Source organism: Pelodiscus sinensis, chromosome 7 (assembly GCF_049634645.1).
Source record: "Pelodiscus sinensis isolate JC-2024 chromosome 7, ASM4963464v1, whole genome shotgun sequence".
Taxonomy (NCBI): domain Eukaryota; kingdom Metazoa; phylum Chordata; order Testudines; family Trionychidae; genus Pelodiscus; species Pelodiscus sinensis.
Window position 1 is genome coordinate 36,055,346 of NC_134717.1, and position 18,778 is coordinate 36,074,123.

Consider the following 18,778-nt stretch of genomic DNA (forward strand, 5'->3'; position numbering starts at 1 on the left):
ATTACACACTGTAGTTCCCAATGTCTTTCGGGGAAAAGGAGATGGGGAGCTGGCTCATTGTCCCTCCTCAGTCTTTTCACCTGGGTCACACCTTTCTTTAGGATTGCTTCCCATCTGTATTTTACCCAAACGGTCTGGTTTGGGGCATTTAAGGTTGCCAAGTGCATTTCAGTTTGCTAAGTTTCTAAGGGATGGTCTGGTTGAAAAGGGGACCTTGCAGCCCTAAATGGAACCCAAACCAAAAGTCCAGATACCATGGGGTGGAGGAAGGTGCCAGGTCATTAACCTATATCAGTTACTGCTCAGCTAAGCCACCTCCTAAGTGTAGGCAGGTTCCTTGAGATGATTTAGTGAGTGACTAGGAGTAGGAGGGGCAAGAGGCACAAGCAACAGAGGTAGGGTCTTGAAGAAAAGAGGTGGAGCAGGGGTGGAGTTTCAGGGTCCAGTCACCATCAATGAGAGAGGTCGCTTCCCTTCCTTTCATCCTGCATTTTCTTGGGAGAAAGGGCATTAAATCATGAAGCAGAGCTTGAGTAAAATTAATGTCCTGCTCATTTCATACACATCAGCACTATTCTGGGTTCAAATTTGGATTAGTTCACAAATTAAAATGAATTTAGTTGTCTTAAGCATTTCCCGGGAATGTTTTATTTATCTGAGGACTATAACCAACCAACCACCCAACCAACCAACCAACCAACCAACTCAGCTAGAGAGAAGCAAGGATTATTAGTTTCCGCATTTATATGGGCCTACATAACATCTGGATTTTTTCCAAAAATCTGTCCTCTTTTGAAGCCCCTTGTTCTTCCAGCCATTGTCTCCAGTTTTTGACAAATTGCCCGAATGAGCAAGACTGGCAGCTAAGGCTCTCCTCATTCCATGGACCTTCCGGAAACCAAGCATTCTTCTTCTCTCAGATCCTATCAGCTCCTCCATTAAGACACACAAAGAGAGTTGGTGAATGGAGCACAAAGCAGCCAGTGGGAAAGAGGTCTTAAAGATTTGCCTCAGTTGCTACTACTGCTGATAAAGAGAGTTAAGGGTACCTGTGTGGTGAAATGCTGGCTAACGTGGAGCATAATGAATGTGGAAAGGGGGGAGAGATGTATTAATGTTAGAGCTCTTAGTAGATTTAGGGCAAGAGTCTTAACTGACAGAGTTCAAGGAAAACTTGATTATTCAGGTGTCACCTCAGTTGACCCTGTATAAGCAGATCTTCAATTTTCCCCAATTCACAACAGAACTGACTTCCAACACTCCACTTACTCCAGTTTTGGGACTTGCTTAGTTGGAGGTGACAATGCATGCTTAACCATGCCACCTATTTTCTCTTGAGATTAAAATGAAAGTTGGTAGTACCAGGGTCTGAGGACCTCTGCTCTTGCAAGATAGTAAAGGCCAGGATTTCACCGGGGTCTTCCCTGCAGCTTCACTGTGATTCAGTGCTCAAATAAAATATTGTAGCATAAAATACAACACACATCCAAAGATGACAGCTAGGGTCTCCATCCATCTGGGTACTTAGGGGCAGGGGAATGGTAAAGATAATCATTTTGGAATCTGTCAATGTCTTCATGTTAAAGATTTGGTTATCATAGTTTTTAAGTAATGGTTGTTAGGGTAGTACCCTGGAGTAACATGAATGTCTCAGTTTTATGAACTCTCCCTTAAAGCATCTCCACTACAGGTGATGAAGACCACTATTCTCAAAATACATCATTTTCTGAGACTCACCTCACTGAAATATCAGACATATCAGATATTTTTCTATTGTAAATTAAAGGAATAACTATAGCATCTCAGATCTCATGGTGACTACTACACTGGATGTCACTATATTTATGTTTGTTGTAAGTTTATGTTGACATCAATACAGTAATGTTGACTACACCAACACATGCATAAAGGTCAGACTCAGGAAAGACACTAAAGCACATGTTTAAGCCCCACTGAAATTGATGGGACATAAGTACATGCAAGAAGTACTTCCCTGGGTAGAAATGGGTCTTAAACGTGTATTTTAGTGCTTTCTTGAAAGTGCCTAATAACCTCCTGAAACCAGATATCCTAATGCAAAACCAACAGTATTCAACTGTCATAATAAAGTGCAGCAAATCAGTATGATAATAGCTTCTTATAGTGGCTTATACATAACAAATAGCTGCAACTACAGCTACAAAATATGCCAAACAAGTCTTAAGACAAGCCATCAAAAGAAAGGAAATTCTGATTTCTAGTCAAGGCCTGTGACATTTACAGGGCTATCCAAGAATACATGGGATGTTATACAGCATTGTGCATCATTATTGTGGAAGTCATTGTTTCCCTCATTAGTGCTCTAGATCTGTACATTACTTCCATTGCAGGTCTTGACCTTAATGCTGACAGTCCATCCTTAACTCACCCTTTTGTGTCTAGGTATTGCAGCAAATTTGCTACACTACGTGACATCTCACACTTGAATTTTCCGCAATATTTGAAGGCATGTATCCCATTCAAATGCAATACTTATCAAGTCAGCGGTTGCTAAGATGATATCGGACAGATACCTGAACTAAAATTTGATGTAATTTAATTTGTACATATGTTTTTATAGTGTTTACGCTGTAGTTCTCTGTAGGGCTTTTAGTTTCATTTGATGACTATTGCTTTTATATATAAATCTTATAATGTATTTTGAATATTTTTCTTAAGACAATAGCAGTATTTCCTAACTAAAGAAATCAATAAATAAAAGCACAAGTTCAACGGAGAAGTGAAAAATGGAGTAAAAGCTCTGATGTTCTTGTCTTCATTAGTTTTAGTCAGGAGCATAATTTTACTCCATTTTAGATACATTAGCCATTAATGCCACTGAAGAGGAGCCAAGAGGGTAAAACCTAGTGGCTATTCTGAAAGCCTGAAAATTTTTGATTGATGAAACACCATTCTGTAATGGAGCAGTTAGCAATGCCACTATGATAGATCACAATTCATAATTTGGTTTAATAAATACGTGGAATTACGACAATATATTGTAAGGCTTTTTATGATGCACAGTGCCATTGTGAAATAGTGACCATTGCAATGTTAATATAAATATATTCCCAAAGATTTGGTGCATAGAAAGAAGTTAATTTTCACATTGTAATCACTCACCTTCAGTACAAGAAGTCATGAATCCATGTGAGAACTAGAGGTGAAAGAAGTACAGAGTCTACGTCGGTCTTGGCGGTACTTAATAAGTTATAAGCTACATTATTTCCCCCCTTTCAACACATTTTAATGTAATTTACACAAACTACTTGTAAGCTGATCAAGAGTATGAGAAAGATTTATTTACAACCATGAAACAATACAGAATTCAACTAGTTTTATGGTCACATGTAGAAACAAAACCAACCAAACTCATTCACACCTTTTTCAGGTTCCCTAAACTTCTTTAGGAAAACAGAAAAAATGCCTTTCACCTTCTCTTGGTGGGTGCACATTTTTCAAAATTAAATTCTGTAGTTTTGTTTGGAATGTATAAGGCATGTTTTGTGAGAGCTGACACCACTGTGACAATTGGTTTTTTTGATTGACTGAAACTATACACAAACAAAAAAATCAAACAAATAAATAGTGCATAAGAGTGAATGAAAAGAATCAATTCTGGTTTGATTTTTAGCTTTGCCATATGGGTTTAGATAAAATAGAAACCCATGTGAACTGAAACTGGTAAGCATCATGCAGCCTACTCCTAATATATTGATGGTCTGAACAAAACACTGTATCCTAACACCTCTGAAATTTGGGAATGCTGGGTTCCAAATAAAGATCCAACTTTATGCCTCAGATCCAGCTCTGATATCAACTGATCACATTAAAAAAATGTCCATCAATGTTCCTATACAGCACAGTCCTGCCTTAGCTTTATTTCACACTCCTCGATCTTCCATTTACCATAATATTAACAGTCTTAGGGGTAGATTTTTAGTTGGTATAAATTTGTGTAGCTACACTGATGTCACTAGAGCTGCACTGATTTATAACAGAAGAGGATCTGGCCCTGAGTGCCTCTAAATATACATTTTATTTTTATGGCTAATATTTTTTAAATAAAGTATGACACAAACATTTAATGTAACCTGAAATACTGTTTTGTGCACCATATATAATAAAAAGAACCACTAAACTGACATATATTTTATAAAATGAAAAGATGGTCTCTGGGCAGAAAACTTCTATGCTCACTTTTGGTGCAAAGAAAATCTTCATGATCAAATTATAAATCCCTCAAAATGGGTTTGTAAAGGAAACTCTGAAATACTTTTATCTATAATGGCACGGCTGGGGGCTACTATAATAATCCTTTAGCTTTCATATGGCCATCTGGAGGCCTATTAAAACCAGTATCTACAACAGACTCCCCAAGTGTATTGACTTTGCCAGTTTCTACTAAGTCACCAAAATAAGGGAGATTGCCACACTAGAGGGTGAAGTGGTTCTTCAAGAGGGAAGAAAACTTAACCTCTGACCCTTTCCACTGTGAATATGTTGTGTACTGGTTGATTTTGATACATACACTGTAATTGTGCAGAAATCTACAACCAGGTATGCTCTATGCCTTTGGGGTTGTATGATGAGATGGCAGAAGCTAAGGGAATCTAGGAATAAGGAACATTGCGAGCAGTAATGACGTATCTTACAAGAAGATAATATTCCTTTTTGATTTGTATGTAAAGCAACTATGAAATAGTGAACTAATATTGCAAGACTGTACTTTTATTGCTCAAATACAATTTCAGATTTATACTCATACACTTTGCACAACACATTTTCATCAAAAGTATAATGAGAGAAATACATTTTGTAATGTGAAAATGAAATTGTGTCAAGTTTGGTCTTTTTTTGTTTGTTATACCATTAATATTAGCATGGTAAGTATTCTACTTATAGTAAGTGTTGAGTCAATATGTGCTTGATATCATTTGTCCAAATGGAGTCCATTCAGTTATCTCATTAACCATCTTGTTTAGCAGCATGGTTGCATTCTTTTAAACATAATACATAAAAAAAAGTAAGTTGTTGTCTCAAACTACACTAGAACTCAGATCTAGGACCAAATAAGATGCATTAATTGCTTTATTGCTTCACTGCAAAGCCACTCTTAAAACATAATTCCTTAATGAAGTCCGTTAATTTGTTCCTGGCAGTACACAAGCTGTTCAGAATGACACAGAATTGCACTCTGTTTTCTAACCCCTGCAGTTTCTTCTGTTAGTCACTCTGTCTTGTGTTGTTATCCCATGGATAGTAATTATTTTATAGTGGCTGTAATTAGGAGAGAATTAGGCTTGGTAAACAAAACCTGCCTTCTCCTGTTAATAGCTAAGGATAATAAATTTGGCTCTGACATTCACTATATTTGGACAAAGCTTGGCCTACTTCCAGTTTTCCCAATAAGAACTTTATTATATAATTATGCCTTGGAGGGGCTCATATTACAAGGTAATTTTTTTTGTAAAGACACATATTGCATGGCTCCCAGCCAGTAAATGATATACTATAATATATGCCTCCAATAAATGTTTTAAACAAAATCTCTCTAAGCAATATCCTGCTGGAGCCGCATGCTGCTATTCAGCATATATTATTTACAAGAGTTTTTCACAATGCAAATTATTTTCTTTTGCTCATATTGTCCAACATTACATCAAGTGTCTAAAAAGAAGCCTTGGATTATTTTTTTTCTGAAAATGACATGGTTAGAGTCTTAACTTATCATAACTCAGTAGCTTTAGGGGGGGGGTTATATACTTCTTTTTATTCTGTAAGTAAAATCACAGTTTTGTTGACATTTGCTGAGGTAGGGTGAGTATTTTATTGTCTATTTTCATCATGAATTAAAATGCTGGCTATTGTTCCCTCTTTCAGCCACACAACAATGCATCAGCCCCCACCCTTGTCTTTATTTTATTTATACCTTTTATTTAAAATACAACTTAAGTGAAAACACAATATTATCACAAAATGCTTTTCAAAGGGAGTCAAATCATAAGTAAAATAGAAAAGGAAGGTTTTAAGGAGAGATATATAGAGAGGAAGTAAGTGAATGGCTCAAAAGGAGGAAATTTCAGTCATGACGAAGAGATAGAGATATGGCCAAGAGTGGAAAAGGGAAGTAGCTGCTTAATTTTTAAATAAACAAATGTGAACTCAAAATGAGTACAGTAACTTTGACACTTTTTTATTATGCTGAACTACCAGTGTTGTACTTCAAGGGCACTTTACAAGCATGTACTAAATCTCAAGCACCCTAGGTAAGTATGATGCATTGAAAATGATTAAACTTATGACATATTACTATAACAATTCAGGGGTTTTCCTATTCCTGCTTACAGTCTAGGAGGCTGTGTAAATAGAGGCATGTGCTCTGGGTTTTCCAGTCGTCACTGTGGAAAAAGTGCCCCTAGAGGAAGGTAGGGTAAGTTGTAATAGCTTGCTTGGGATTAATTTTAAAGACTGACTCACACCCAACTAGACCACAGCCGAGTTCAAGGGTGTTGGGCTGTTTACATATCTGACTCAAATCTGACACTTGTAGGGGTCAGGTGGCAAAGGTCTAGCCATGCTATTTACTTTGTTCTGCGAAGTCACCAAGGCTAATTATGTCCCCACACTTCTATTCACCTATTCCAGCCCATTGGCCACTCCCTGCCCCCAACAAGCAATGCACACCCTAAGCACAGACAGATCTCCTTTCCTCCCCAGGCTGCTCTTTTCACTGGATTGTATTATCGTCCTAGTGAGGTTGTTCTGTTCCAAAACCTGTGTTCACAATCCACGTCCGGTCACCTCCTACCTTCAGTGTCACTATAGTAGGAGGCTGTGGGTCTGGCTTCTCACAGCTGCTAACGCCTCTCTGTCTGATGTGTGTTACAGAGGTAAAGTCATCATAACACATCAGCACACTCGCTATACAGCACAAATTATATAAGAAGGTGGCATCAGCAGGCAGGATCAGGGTATATATCTGCCAAATCCATGTGAATTGGAGACTTCCTGACTCTGATGTTTGAGAGTGCTGGGTAGTTTTCAACACAATCCCAACACCCGTAGTCAAGTCCCAGGCTCAGTGTGTTTTGCCTCTTTGCATTAAGGAGCATCTCTGCTTTCTGTCTTTGGTTTGGTTTGGTTTGATAATTTAAGGTTCTGAATTTTAAAAAATAAAATAGTGTTACGTTGCAGCCTTCCAGCCAGGGTGTATTTTTATCTAACCTATTTTTTGCATGCCAATAAGAGTAATTAGCATTAGTTTATAAATCTGTAAAGTAGATATAAATGACAGAGAGGATAAATGGCACTTAAGTTATTGAAGAGGCAGGAACAGAACCCAGTAATCCTGATTTCTGATTACCTGTTTTGAGCATTAGAAAACATTCAGTTTCCTTTAGACTTATAAGTTGTTATACTAAATTTAGGCTACTTATGAGGATACATTAGTGGTAATAGACCTTTAAATTATCAGGTTAAGATTGGACTGACTAAACATTGAATCTGAAATTTTGTATTTCTACATTTTGGTGTAGAAGTAGCATACTTAGTATAGTTTCAGTTTCAGTATTCTATCACTATAGTTGATGCACCTTGAAGGAGCACGCTCTTTTATATAGACATTCCATTTAGTAGTGATAAGCAGGGCTCAACAAATCAGTGAATCTACTCGCCTGTGGCAAGTAGATTTCAGCTGGTTGCCCCATTCACCAGCAGCGCGCGCATGCACAATGTGGGTCTGGCGCACACGCAGTGCGAGGCTGGTGAGTAGATTTCGCCATGGTTTGTCAAGCCCTGGTGATAAGTATATACTTGGTATCAATTCCCGGAGAAAGATTAGGAGAGAAGAATTGAGATATGAGCCAGGACTGTCCTACCTACTGTAGCATGCCAAAGTACTCCTGCACAGTAAGGAAATGACCTGAATATTATCTTAAAAATACACGTGTCAAGCATAGTGCTAAAGTGAATTAGCTTTATTGAGATGCAAAATAGAAAAAAATATACCTTGGGTGAAGTTCAACCCTGATGTAATTCCCCTGACTTCACTGGAGATATACAATGGATTAATTTGGACCCATTAGCTCCCCATAAAGAGTTTGAAAAATCAAAGGGCACTGACTTAGTTCATCAACAATCATTAGGGACAGAAAAGGGCCTATTCATAGAATCATAGAATACTAGAATGGGAAGGGGATCCTGATAGGTCGAATCCAGTCTCCTGCCCTCACAGCAGGACCAAGCACCTTCTAGATTATCCCTGACAGATGCCTGTCTAACGTGCTCTTAAATATCTCCAGTAACGGAGATTCTAAAACCTCCGTAGGCAATTTATTCCAGTGTTTAACCACTCTGACAATTAGGAACTTTTTCCTAATGTCCAGCCTAAACCTCCCTTGCTGCAATTTAAGCCCATTGTTTCTTGTCCTGCCCTCAGAGGCCAAGGAGAACAATTTTTCTCCCTCTTCCTCGTTACATCCTTTTAGATATTTGAAAGCTGCCATCATGTCCCCCCTCAGTCTTCTCCTTTCTAAACTAAATGAGCCCAATTCTTTCAGCCTTCCCTCATAGGTCATGTTTTCTGGACCTTTAAATCATTTTTCTTACTCTTTTCTGGATCTTCTCCAATTTCTCCACATCTTTCTTGAAATGTGGTGCGCAGAACTGGACACAATACTCCAACTGTGGACTAATCAGAGCAGAGTGGAAGAATTACTTCTCATGTCTTGTTCACATCATGCCTGTTAATGCGTCCTAGAATCATGTTGCTTTTTTTGCAACAGTATCACACTGTTGACTCATATTTAGCTTATGCTCCACTTGACTCCTAATACCTTTCTGCAGTACTCCTTTCTAGACAGTCACTTTTCATGCTGTATGTGTTAGAATCAGAATCATAGAGCTGGAAGAGACCTCTAAGCAGGACCAGTCCCAACTAAATCAACCCAGCCAGGGCTTTGTCAAGCCGAGACTTAAACACCTCTAGGATAGAGATTCCACACCTCCCTAGGTAACCCATTCCAGTGCTTCACCACCCTTCTAGTGAAATAGTTTTTCCTAATATCCAACCTAGACCTCCCCCACTGTAACTTGAGACCATTGCTCCTTGTTCTGCCACCCATCACTACTGTGAATAGCCTTTTTCCATCCTCTTTGGAACCTCCCTTCAGGAAGTTGAAGGCTGCTATCACATCCCCCCTCACTCTTCTCTTCGGCAGACTAAACAAACACAAATCCCTCAGTCTCTCCTCATAGGTCATGCACTGCAGCCCCCTAATCATTTTGGTCACCCTCTGCTGGACTCTCTCCAATGCATCCACATCCTTTCTATAATGGGGGGCCCAGAGCTGGAAACAATACTCCAGAGGTGGCCTCACCAGAGCTGAATAGATGGGAGTAATCACTTCTCTAGATCTGCTGGCAATGCTCCTCCTAATGTACCCTAATATGCCATTAGCCTTCTTGGCTGAAGCACTGCGTGTGACTGGTTTGTGGCCTATTTTGAGAAAGGTCTCCAGTCCAGGGCTGTAAGTAGTCCTGGTTTTGAGCAATTCGCCCTGAGCCGATGCCCTCAGTGGTGTCCAGACTGGCCCAGTCCTTCACACCTTCCCTATCCCCAGATTCCCCTATTTACCCCTATTGTCAAATAATTATATGCAGTGTTGTAAATTAGTTGCTGTAACCTCTCCCTCCATAAATTCAAATATCCCCTTTCATTTAGTTCCTGGGGAAAACATTGCCCCAGCCCTCTTTTGGTTAAGGACAAGGAGATCACCAGAATCTAAGAACGGTGAAGAAACATGGGCTGGAGTATCTGTCACAAGTGTATGGGACAAATACAAGCTCAAATCAGTTGCTGGACAGTCTCCTGGCTCTCCTCCAGTGGCCTCACATAGGGTATGTCTACACTCCCACCCTAGTTCGAACTAGGGTGGTTAATGTAGGCAACCAGAGTTGCAAATGAAGCCTGGGATTTGCATTTCCCGGGCTTCATTTGCATGTTGCCGGGTGCCGCCATTTTTAAATGTCCGTTAGTTCAGACTCCGTGCCCGTGGCTACATGCGGCACGAACTAGGTAGTTCAGATTAGGCTTCCTATTCCGAACTACTGTTACACCTCATGGAACGAGGTGTACCGGTAGTTCGGAATAGGAAGCCTAATCCGAACTACCTAGTTTGTGCCGCGTGTAGCCGCGGGCACGGAGTCTGAACTAACGGACATTTAAAAATGACGGCGCCCGGCAACATGCAAATGAAGTCCGGGAAATTAAAATCCCGGGCTTCATTTGCAACTTCGGTTGCCTACATTAACCACCCTAGTTTGAACTAGGGTGGTAGTGTAGACATACCCATACATATTGATAAATGTGGTGATGGGATGTGTGTTATAAAGGTGATAAGACTGCCTCCATTCTTCCTGCCTTGCATCACTTCCGCAGAGCAAATGAGCCAGGAAGTAGCATAATCTGCCAATTGGAGGCCCCAATGAAGAAATCCTCTGGTGCTGCAAAGCTGGCACAGGAAATATTTTGAGAATGTGGTCGGTGAAAGGAAGTTATCCCCAGGTGCTGGAAAAGCCCCTGGTGGACTTTTGTAGTTGGATATTACTTAGAAAAGCCCTAGGGACAGGGTGTAAAAGTGGAGCACAGCCACTTCTGTCTGCTTCTGATGTGAAATGCTGAGCACAGCACGGCCATACCCAAGGATTAGGCCTGCTCCGATTTGAACAGAGCACTTTATTATTTTAGCTAAGGAAAGCAAGCTCAGAGAAGAGCACAGTGAGCAGCAGGGGACCAAAGCTCCTTTTATCATTATTCCAAAATGAGATAAAGTGAAGAGATAGGCATGAAGAATATCAGACACTAAACAGGAACCCTCTGTGAAAATCTGAAGTGTAAACTTTCTTTTAGATGATGACTTGTAGAGTGAGAAGGTTTGCTAGGAGAAAAAAATAATCTGAGAAAGTGTGAAAGATCTAAGAAAGTCCTTGTTAAAAATATTAGGGAATAAAGATACAAGGATTTGTTTTGAAACTATATCCATAAAAAGTATGTTGGTTACCCCATTACCAGTGAGCCATCCTACCGACAGGGGAGTAGTAGATGGTATATGCCAGGTCAATAGTTCATACTCCTTTTGGATTTTGCAGGTAAAGGTATACCCACTTTCCAACAGCTGTAAATCTTCATATATGGGGAGAAAGGCCTTAATCATATGGACTCTAATTCCTTCACAAGGCAGTTTGCCAGATAACATTTCCCTTGACTTGAGCTCTATGTAATTTAGGCAAATAAATAGGTAAAATCTCTCCAGCTTCATTTTGGTTAGGTCCTAATTAAAATAACTGCTTCTATTTCTGACCCATATATCTGTAAACACATCCAGCTGATGGCTTGCTTTACTCACAATACCCAACTGGTCCCAGAACAGCACCAGTCTTTAACAAAGGCCTTACTTTGTGGTTGGCTTTTGGCAAGTCTATGTGATGTCAACCAGACATAAATGGAATTTTATTGGTGCTGATCATGCATAGCTTGCAGGTGAACATTTGAGAGTTTCTGATTCCTTTCATGATTGTTAAAATCAGTAGGACTCAATTTATAGGAGAAGTAAGCAATTTCTGAATTGTTTAAGGTTGCCAATGTCTTTACCAAAATTGTCAAGATATATTACATATTACTATAGCCAGCTAATAGAGATTTGCCTTTAGCTGAAGTGGCAAATGCCTGTATTTCTGAAATTAAATTATCAAGGTGTGGAATTAGTATATGTGCCCATAGTCTGCAGCGTATATGATGCGCAAATAGCAATTCCAGTCTGGATACATTGGTAAAGTCATTGCTATCTGATACCACAGCGACATATTTGGTTCTTTTGACTGCATAGATGATGAAATACTGTTACCTTTTGTTTAGAAAAGATTTCTAGTCCTTTCACAGCAGCAATAGTGCACAGTTCTTTTGGAAACCAATTAATCTGGAGGTGGTTGCCTCAAAGTGGTATTTAATGTGGATAAATGTAAAGTAATGCAACTAAAATTATTAGGGGTTTGGAACGAGTCCCATATGAGGAGAAGCTAAAGAGACTGGGACTTTTCAGTTAGAAAAGAGGAGACTGAGGGGAGATATGATAGAGGTATATAAAATCATGAGTGGTGTGGAAAGGGGGAATAAAGAAAAGTTATTTACTTGTTCCCATAATATAAGAACTAGAGGACACCAAATGAAATTAATGGGTATCAGGTTTAAAATGAATGAAAGAAAGTTCTTCTTCACATAGCACACAGTCAACCTGTGGAACTCCTTGCCAGAGGAAGCTGTGACAGCTAGGACTATAGCACGGTTTAAAAAAGAGCTAGATAAATTCATGGAGGCTGGGTCCATAAAAGGCTATTAGCCAGTGGCTAAGGAAAGGTGTCCCTGGCGTCTGTTTGTCAAAGGCTGGAGATGGATAACAAAAGACAAATTGCTTCATCATTGTTTTCGATCCACCCCTTCTGGGGCACCTGGCACTGGTCACTGTCAGCAGACAGGATACTGGACTAGATGGACCTTTGGAATGACCCAGTATGGCCATTCTTATGTTCTTAAAGTTTTAGACTGGAACACAGGGCAGAAGCACAAGTTGCACCAGCATATTTTTCAAGCTCCTTAGAGATGGTACTGCATGGTGACTAGTTGATCATAATGATATGCTATCTGGGAATGTCAAGGTTCAGAGTAGCAATTTTATATTATAATAATTGGTAGGCAGTAATAAGATGCCATAGTACAGTTTTGGGTTCAGAAGGGTCTGAACCAAGATTTCAGACTGTAAGTTTGGAGCCAAACTTTGATGATGATACCTAGTTGTGAGAAAGCACAAAAGCTAAAGAGGTAGAAGCAGGGATTCTGCAAATAAAAGTAAGGGTCTCTAACGGCAAAAAGGTTAATAAAAGAAAAAAATGGCTTGTATGAATGCCAGTTTCTGTCTATGTCTCATATTGGTACTTAGGGGGATGTTTTTCACTTAGCCACTTCTGTCCCTCTACAGAGGTGAGAGTGATGCTGTTAATAACAAAGACTGTCCCTGATGATGGCAAGTCTAATTACAGGGAGCAAAACAAAACAACAACAAAAACCCCACCACCAAGAAGGTAACATGAAAGAAAAGGTTTGTGTTTTTTCTCCCCTGGACATCAGTTTATTACCAGCCTGACACTGTAACTTTAAGGGTCATTTCTCTGCAATCACTAAAATACCAAAACAAGAGGAAAAGCAGAAAATAAGTAAAAATCCTTGATAGTTCCATTCTGAAAATATTTTTTCATAATGATATATTGTATGATTTCTCCCACAGATATACTCTTTTAATTACATTTCCCTCTTTAGAGAAAAATTAAATAGAGAAAGGAATGATTCAGTCAAAAGACACTGAAACCAGACCCTAAAAAAATACTTGATAGAAAAACCCTACTCTTTGTTTGGAAGAAAATGTTAGGATTTTGCATAGACAGCTTCCTAAAAACATTTGCACCACATTGTAATGTAACCTCAGTCTCATATCTGACTTTACCCCCTAAATTGAGCCTATGCATTTGTTAAAGTTAAGCCCAAATTACAAAATCGACAACTACATTTAAAAAACACCCAAAGTTCAGATCCGGGATTATGGATGGAAGGACCGACCATTTGTGAAACATATATCTAGAATTAACAACTGGTCTGCAATAGGAACTTACGTTGGTATAGCTACATCGCTCAGGGGTATGGAAAATTCATACACTTGAGTTACATAGTTACAGCAACCAACTCTCCAATGTATACAGCACTATGATGATGCATGGGCTTCTCCCATCAACATAGCTACTGCCTTTTGGGGAGGTAGAGTACCTATGCAGATGGGAGAAGCTTTCTCCCCAGCGTAGGAAGTGTCTTCACTAAGCAGTACAGCTGCATTGGTAGAGCGGTGCCCTTCCAGTGCTGTAAGTGTAGATAAGCCCTGTTTTTTTATTTCTAACATCTCTGAAGGTCAGCCTTGTTCAGATCCGAGGGTTTTGTTCATGCCCAGCTCTCTGAATCTTGCATTTCAGCAATGATCTGCAAATTAAATGCTGCCATTAGATACCACCACATCAAGAAGTTATTTTTTCTAACTACTCAGCTTACATGCAAAATGCCATTTACACAAATACAAAGTTTTGAGCAAGAAAATCCAGATACTTATCTGGATGAAGAACTAAGCCATTATTCTCTCCTATTAAATGCATAACCACTACAAAGAGAATAAAGATACATTTCAGCCCAAAAGTTAAATGCTTGGAAAAAGTTACATGTTTGAAAACAGCTAGTGTCTGAAAACAGTTAATTGAATTTAATCATAGTATAATGGGTAAGTACTACAAGGTCTGCCCATGATGGATTCCAAATATAAAAAGAGGCATTAAATGATTTGGCAATTTTATATAGTAATAACTTTATCTGATGACCTTCCCTCCGATGCTATATGTAATTGGCTTATGAATATACATATGCATAATTCAAAGATACTTTAGACAAAACGCCTCATGTAACCAATTTTAATGTTACAACCTGCTTGATCTGCTTATCTTATTTTGGTGCATGTACCATTCTTGTATGTAAAGTTAGTTCCTAAAGATGTATGCATCATACAACTTTCCCGGCCATCCCACACTGATGTCAGTTTAACAGCCCTCATGAGCTACCAGTGCTTCCAGCACCATAGAGAAGTACCCCTTGCGGTTGATGTATTATGGCAAGGTAGTCAGGGGCCAACATGGAGATGTGGGTGCTGTCATTGGCACCACTGCAGTTAGATAAGCCCATCGTGGCAAAGCCAGGGTCTGAGGTAAATAGGATGAAATTTAATAAGGACAAATGCAAAGTACTCCACTTAGGAAGGAATAATCCATTTCACACATGCAGAATGGGAAACGACAGTCTAGCAAGGAGTACTGCAGCAAGGAATATAGGGGTCATAGTGGACCACAAGTTAAATATGAGTCAACAGTGTGACACTGTTGCAGATTCTGATGATGATTCTGGGATGCATTAACAGGTGTGTTATGAGCAAGACATGAGAAGTTATTCTTCTGCTCTACTCTGTGCTGATTAGGCCTCAGTTGGAGTATTGTGTCCAGTTCTGAGCATCACATTTCAAGAAAAATGTGGAGAAATTGGAGAGGGTCCAGAGAAGAGTAATAAAAATTATTAAAATTCTAGAGAACATGACCTATGAGGGAAGACTGAAGGAATTGGGTTTGTTTAATTTAGAAAAGGCTGAGAGGGGACCTGATAGTGGTTTTTAAATATCTAAAAGGGTGTTACAAGGAGGAGGGAAACAAATTGTTATCCTTGGCCTCTGAGGATAGGAGAAGAAGTAATGGACTTAAACTGCAGCAAGAGAGGCTTAAGTTGGACATAAGGAAAAACTTCCTAACTGTCAAAGTGGTTAAACACTGGAATAAATTGCCTAGAGGGGTTGTGGAATCTCCATCATTAGAGATATTTAAGAGCGGTTAGACAGACACCTATCAGGGATCGTCTAGACAGCTCTTGGTCCTGCCACAAGGGTAGGGGACTGGGCTCAATGACTTCTTGAGGTCCTTCCAGTTCTATGATTCTAAGATCCACTATGGGCTCCACATTTTCCCAGAATCACAACCCTCCATAGCAGCATGTTATTGATAGTTTTAACTACTTGTATGACAACAGACCTGACTGTAGATTTCCCCACTCTGAACGGATTCCTGACTGACTAGTACCTGTCTGGCATGGCAAGCTTCCATACAGCTACTGCCAGGCACTTCTCTATGGTCAGAGCGGGTTTCATTTGGGTATTCTCACACCTCAGGGCAGGGGAAAGCCATTCGCATAGCTCCAAGAATGTGGCCTTGTGTATTCAGAAGTTCTGGAACCACTGCTGATCATCTGATGCCTTCATGATGATGTGGTCCCACCAGTCTGAGCTTGTCTCATGGCACCAAAACCAGCACGGCACTGTCCAGAGGATTGCCTGGTGGGCGCACTAGTATGAGCGCTAGGTCTTGCCTGAGCAGTGCCTGCATGCCACACTGAGTTTCATACTCATCCTCTTCCTGGCAGAGAGACATGCATATGATCTTGAAGTACAGTATCATTAGGCGCACCACAACACACATGAGTATGACAATGCTTTCATGGAAACTGGGCTCCATGCTCCGTGCTGCTATGGCATTCACCCAGGTAATCAGGGCACAAAAAAGGTGCAAGCATGCCACTCACTCATGTCTCACAAAGGGGGAAGGACTAGAAGGGTGCATTCTGGGACACTGGCAACATGCATCCCTAACCACTCGCTGCAGAGTTTTGGCCCCATTGGACACTGTGAGCATAGCCTAGAATGCAAAGCTGCCTATAATGCCTAGCTCTCTGAGTCAACAGTAGGCTTCCTAATGGCAGTGTGCTTCTTCAGACTACATTCGATTCTTTCCTACAGTGAGAGCATGGACCTTCAACTTCACAAAATTGGGTGGTAAGAAATCAACTGTATTAAATTCAACCTTAACTCATAGTGTAGATGTGCCCTGAAACAGTAGGATTCTGAGTTACAAAATATTTTATATCCAATATACACCCCCCCCCACAAACTACTTTGTATCTAGCTAGCTAGCCACATATACTCACGTGTGCGTGCGTGCACGCACACACACACACACACACGCTTACTTTTTTTGTTAAGCTCTGATATGATTGACATTCTCTGAAACCCCAAGTTGGAATGAAGAACATGTACCGATGATGGTTTCCTTAGCAACAGGAGCCATGTGAATGCTCTCCTTCCCTTCTTGGTTTTCCCTGCAGTTCATTTAGTAGTTTCCACATTGGTTTGCTTGGAAACTGGAAACCTAATACTCAATTCAAAACTTTCTCATTAATCAAGTGAAAGTTAAATGTTTTTGTTGTTAATTAATGCACATTTTGATATTATATACTCAGGGACATGGATAACAGGAGGGAATGGGAAACCAGTTAAAGGCAGCAAAAACAAAAAACTCTAGTTCCTGGTTATAGCATGTTTAAAAAATGCCCATCAACTTGAAATCTAGTTAGCTTAAAAAACCCAAAGATTTAAAAGTAGTTTCAGGCAAAAACACCCTCCAGTTCCTAGTTCAACTGTTTCTGTGGCATCAGTCAGATTGCACACTAAAAGATTCCTTCACAGTGTGAGAAAAATGTTTTCCCCACAATACACTCAATCACTTTCACATGTTGTTTGAGAAAGACACAATGGGGGAAGCAGACTGACTGTAGAGAGAGCATACAGTGAAACTGATTAAACACAAATCATTGACAAATGCACAAACTAAACACATTGAAAAAATAAAGGTTTTTTTCTCCCTTCTAATCTCCCTCAGTTATAACAATCTTGTAACAAGAGAAGGTAAACAATTCTCAGATAGCTGTGTGATTAATATATACTGGAAGTACTAGTAAGCATAAACAATACCTGTTGCCATCTTGCTCTCTGAGGGTACGTCTACACTACAACGTTAATTCGAACTAAAAAACTAGTTCGAATTAGCATTTTGCTAATTTGAACTAGCATGTCCACATTAAGTGGACCCTGAACCGGGGTTAAGGATGGCCAGAAGCAGTGCCGGCAGGGCATCAGAGGAGGACTTAGAGCATGGAGATGCTGTCTCAGGCTAGCCCAGGGCTGCGCTTAAAGGGACCTGACCCCCACCCCGGACAGACAGTTCTCAGGGGTGCCCCGCTTGCAAAGCAGTCCTGGCTTGGAGTGCCCGGACTACCCACACTGGGCACATCACAACACTCGGCCATCAGCCCAGCTGCACTTGCCGCAGGCTGCCATCTGGGGATAGGGGACAATTGGGGGGCTGCAGGAGAGCTTCCACACCCAGAAGCCTGCAGAGCCAGCCCAGTCCTCCCCATCGGGGGCTCGTGCCCCATTCCTCCCTTACCTCCTTCCACTTACCATTCCCTAGCCCCTCTTCTTGATGTACAAAATAAAGATAACATGTGGTCAAAACTAGAAACTCTCTTTATTTAACAAAACTCGGGGAAACTGGGAAAAGGAGGTGGGAGAGGGGAAGAGAGAGGGTGGGAGAGGGGAGGGGGAAAACTGGGAGGAGGGAGCTGAAAGGGGGAAGCAAGGGAAAGGAGGGGGTGGGGAAACTGAAGGATAAGGGGTGGGGGTCTCGCCGAGCCAACCGCCTCCCAGCATGGCGAGGGAGGGGGCCTCGGCATCCCCGGGGGGATGGGGTGGAGGGTGCGGAGGTTGAGGTGCGGTGTGTGGACATTGAGGAAGAGGTTGTGGGGGTTGAGGAGGAAGAGGTGGGAGGGGGGGCAGGAGTGGAAGCAGGGACAGCAGTTGGGGGGGAAGCAGGCGCAGGACCAGCACGGGGCACCATGCTCTGCAGCAGGAGCTGCAGGTTGGTGCTCAGCCCTCGGACCTCAGCCAGCAGCTCATGGCGGAACTGCAGGTCTTCCCGCATCCAGGCCTGCAGTGTGTGGTGCACGGCTCGCAGGGCCCCCAGGTGCTGGTCCCGGTACTCCTGCTCCGTGCTGGCGGTCCGGAGCAGGCCGCGGGTGCGGGAGCATGTCCCGGGCGGGGTGGTGCGCCCTGCACGAGCAGCTGGTGCAGCTGTAGAGAAAGAAGAGAAGTGGTCAGTTCTCCCTGGGGACGCAGAGGATGATGCCCAGCCCCCTCCCCAACTCCGCAACGTGAGGGTGACCATGTCCTGCACCGTCACAGCC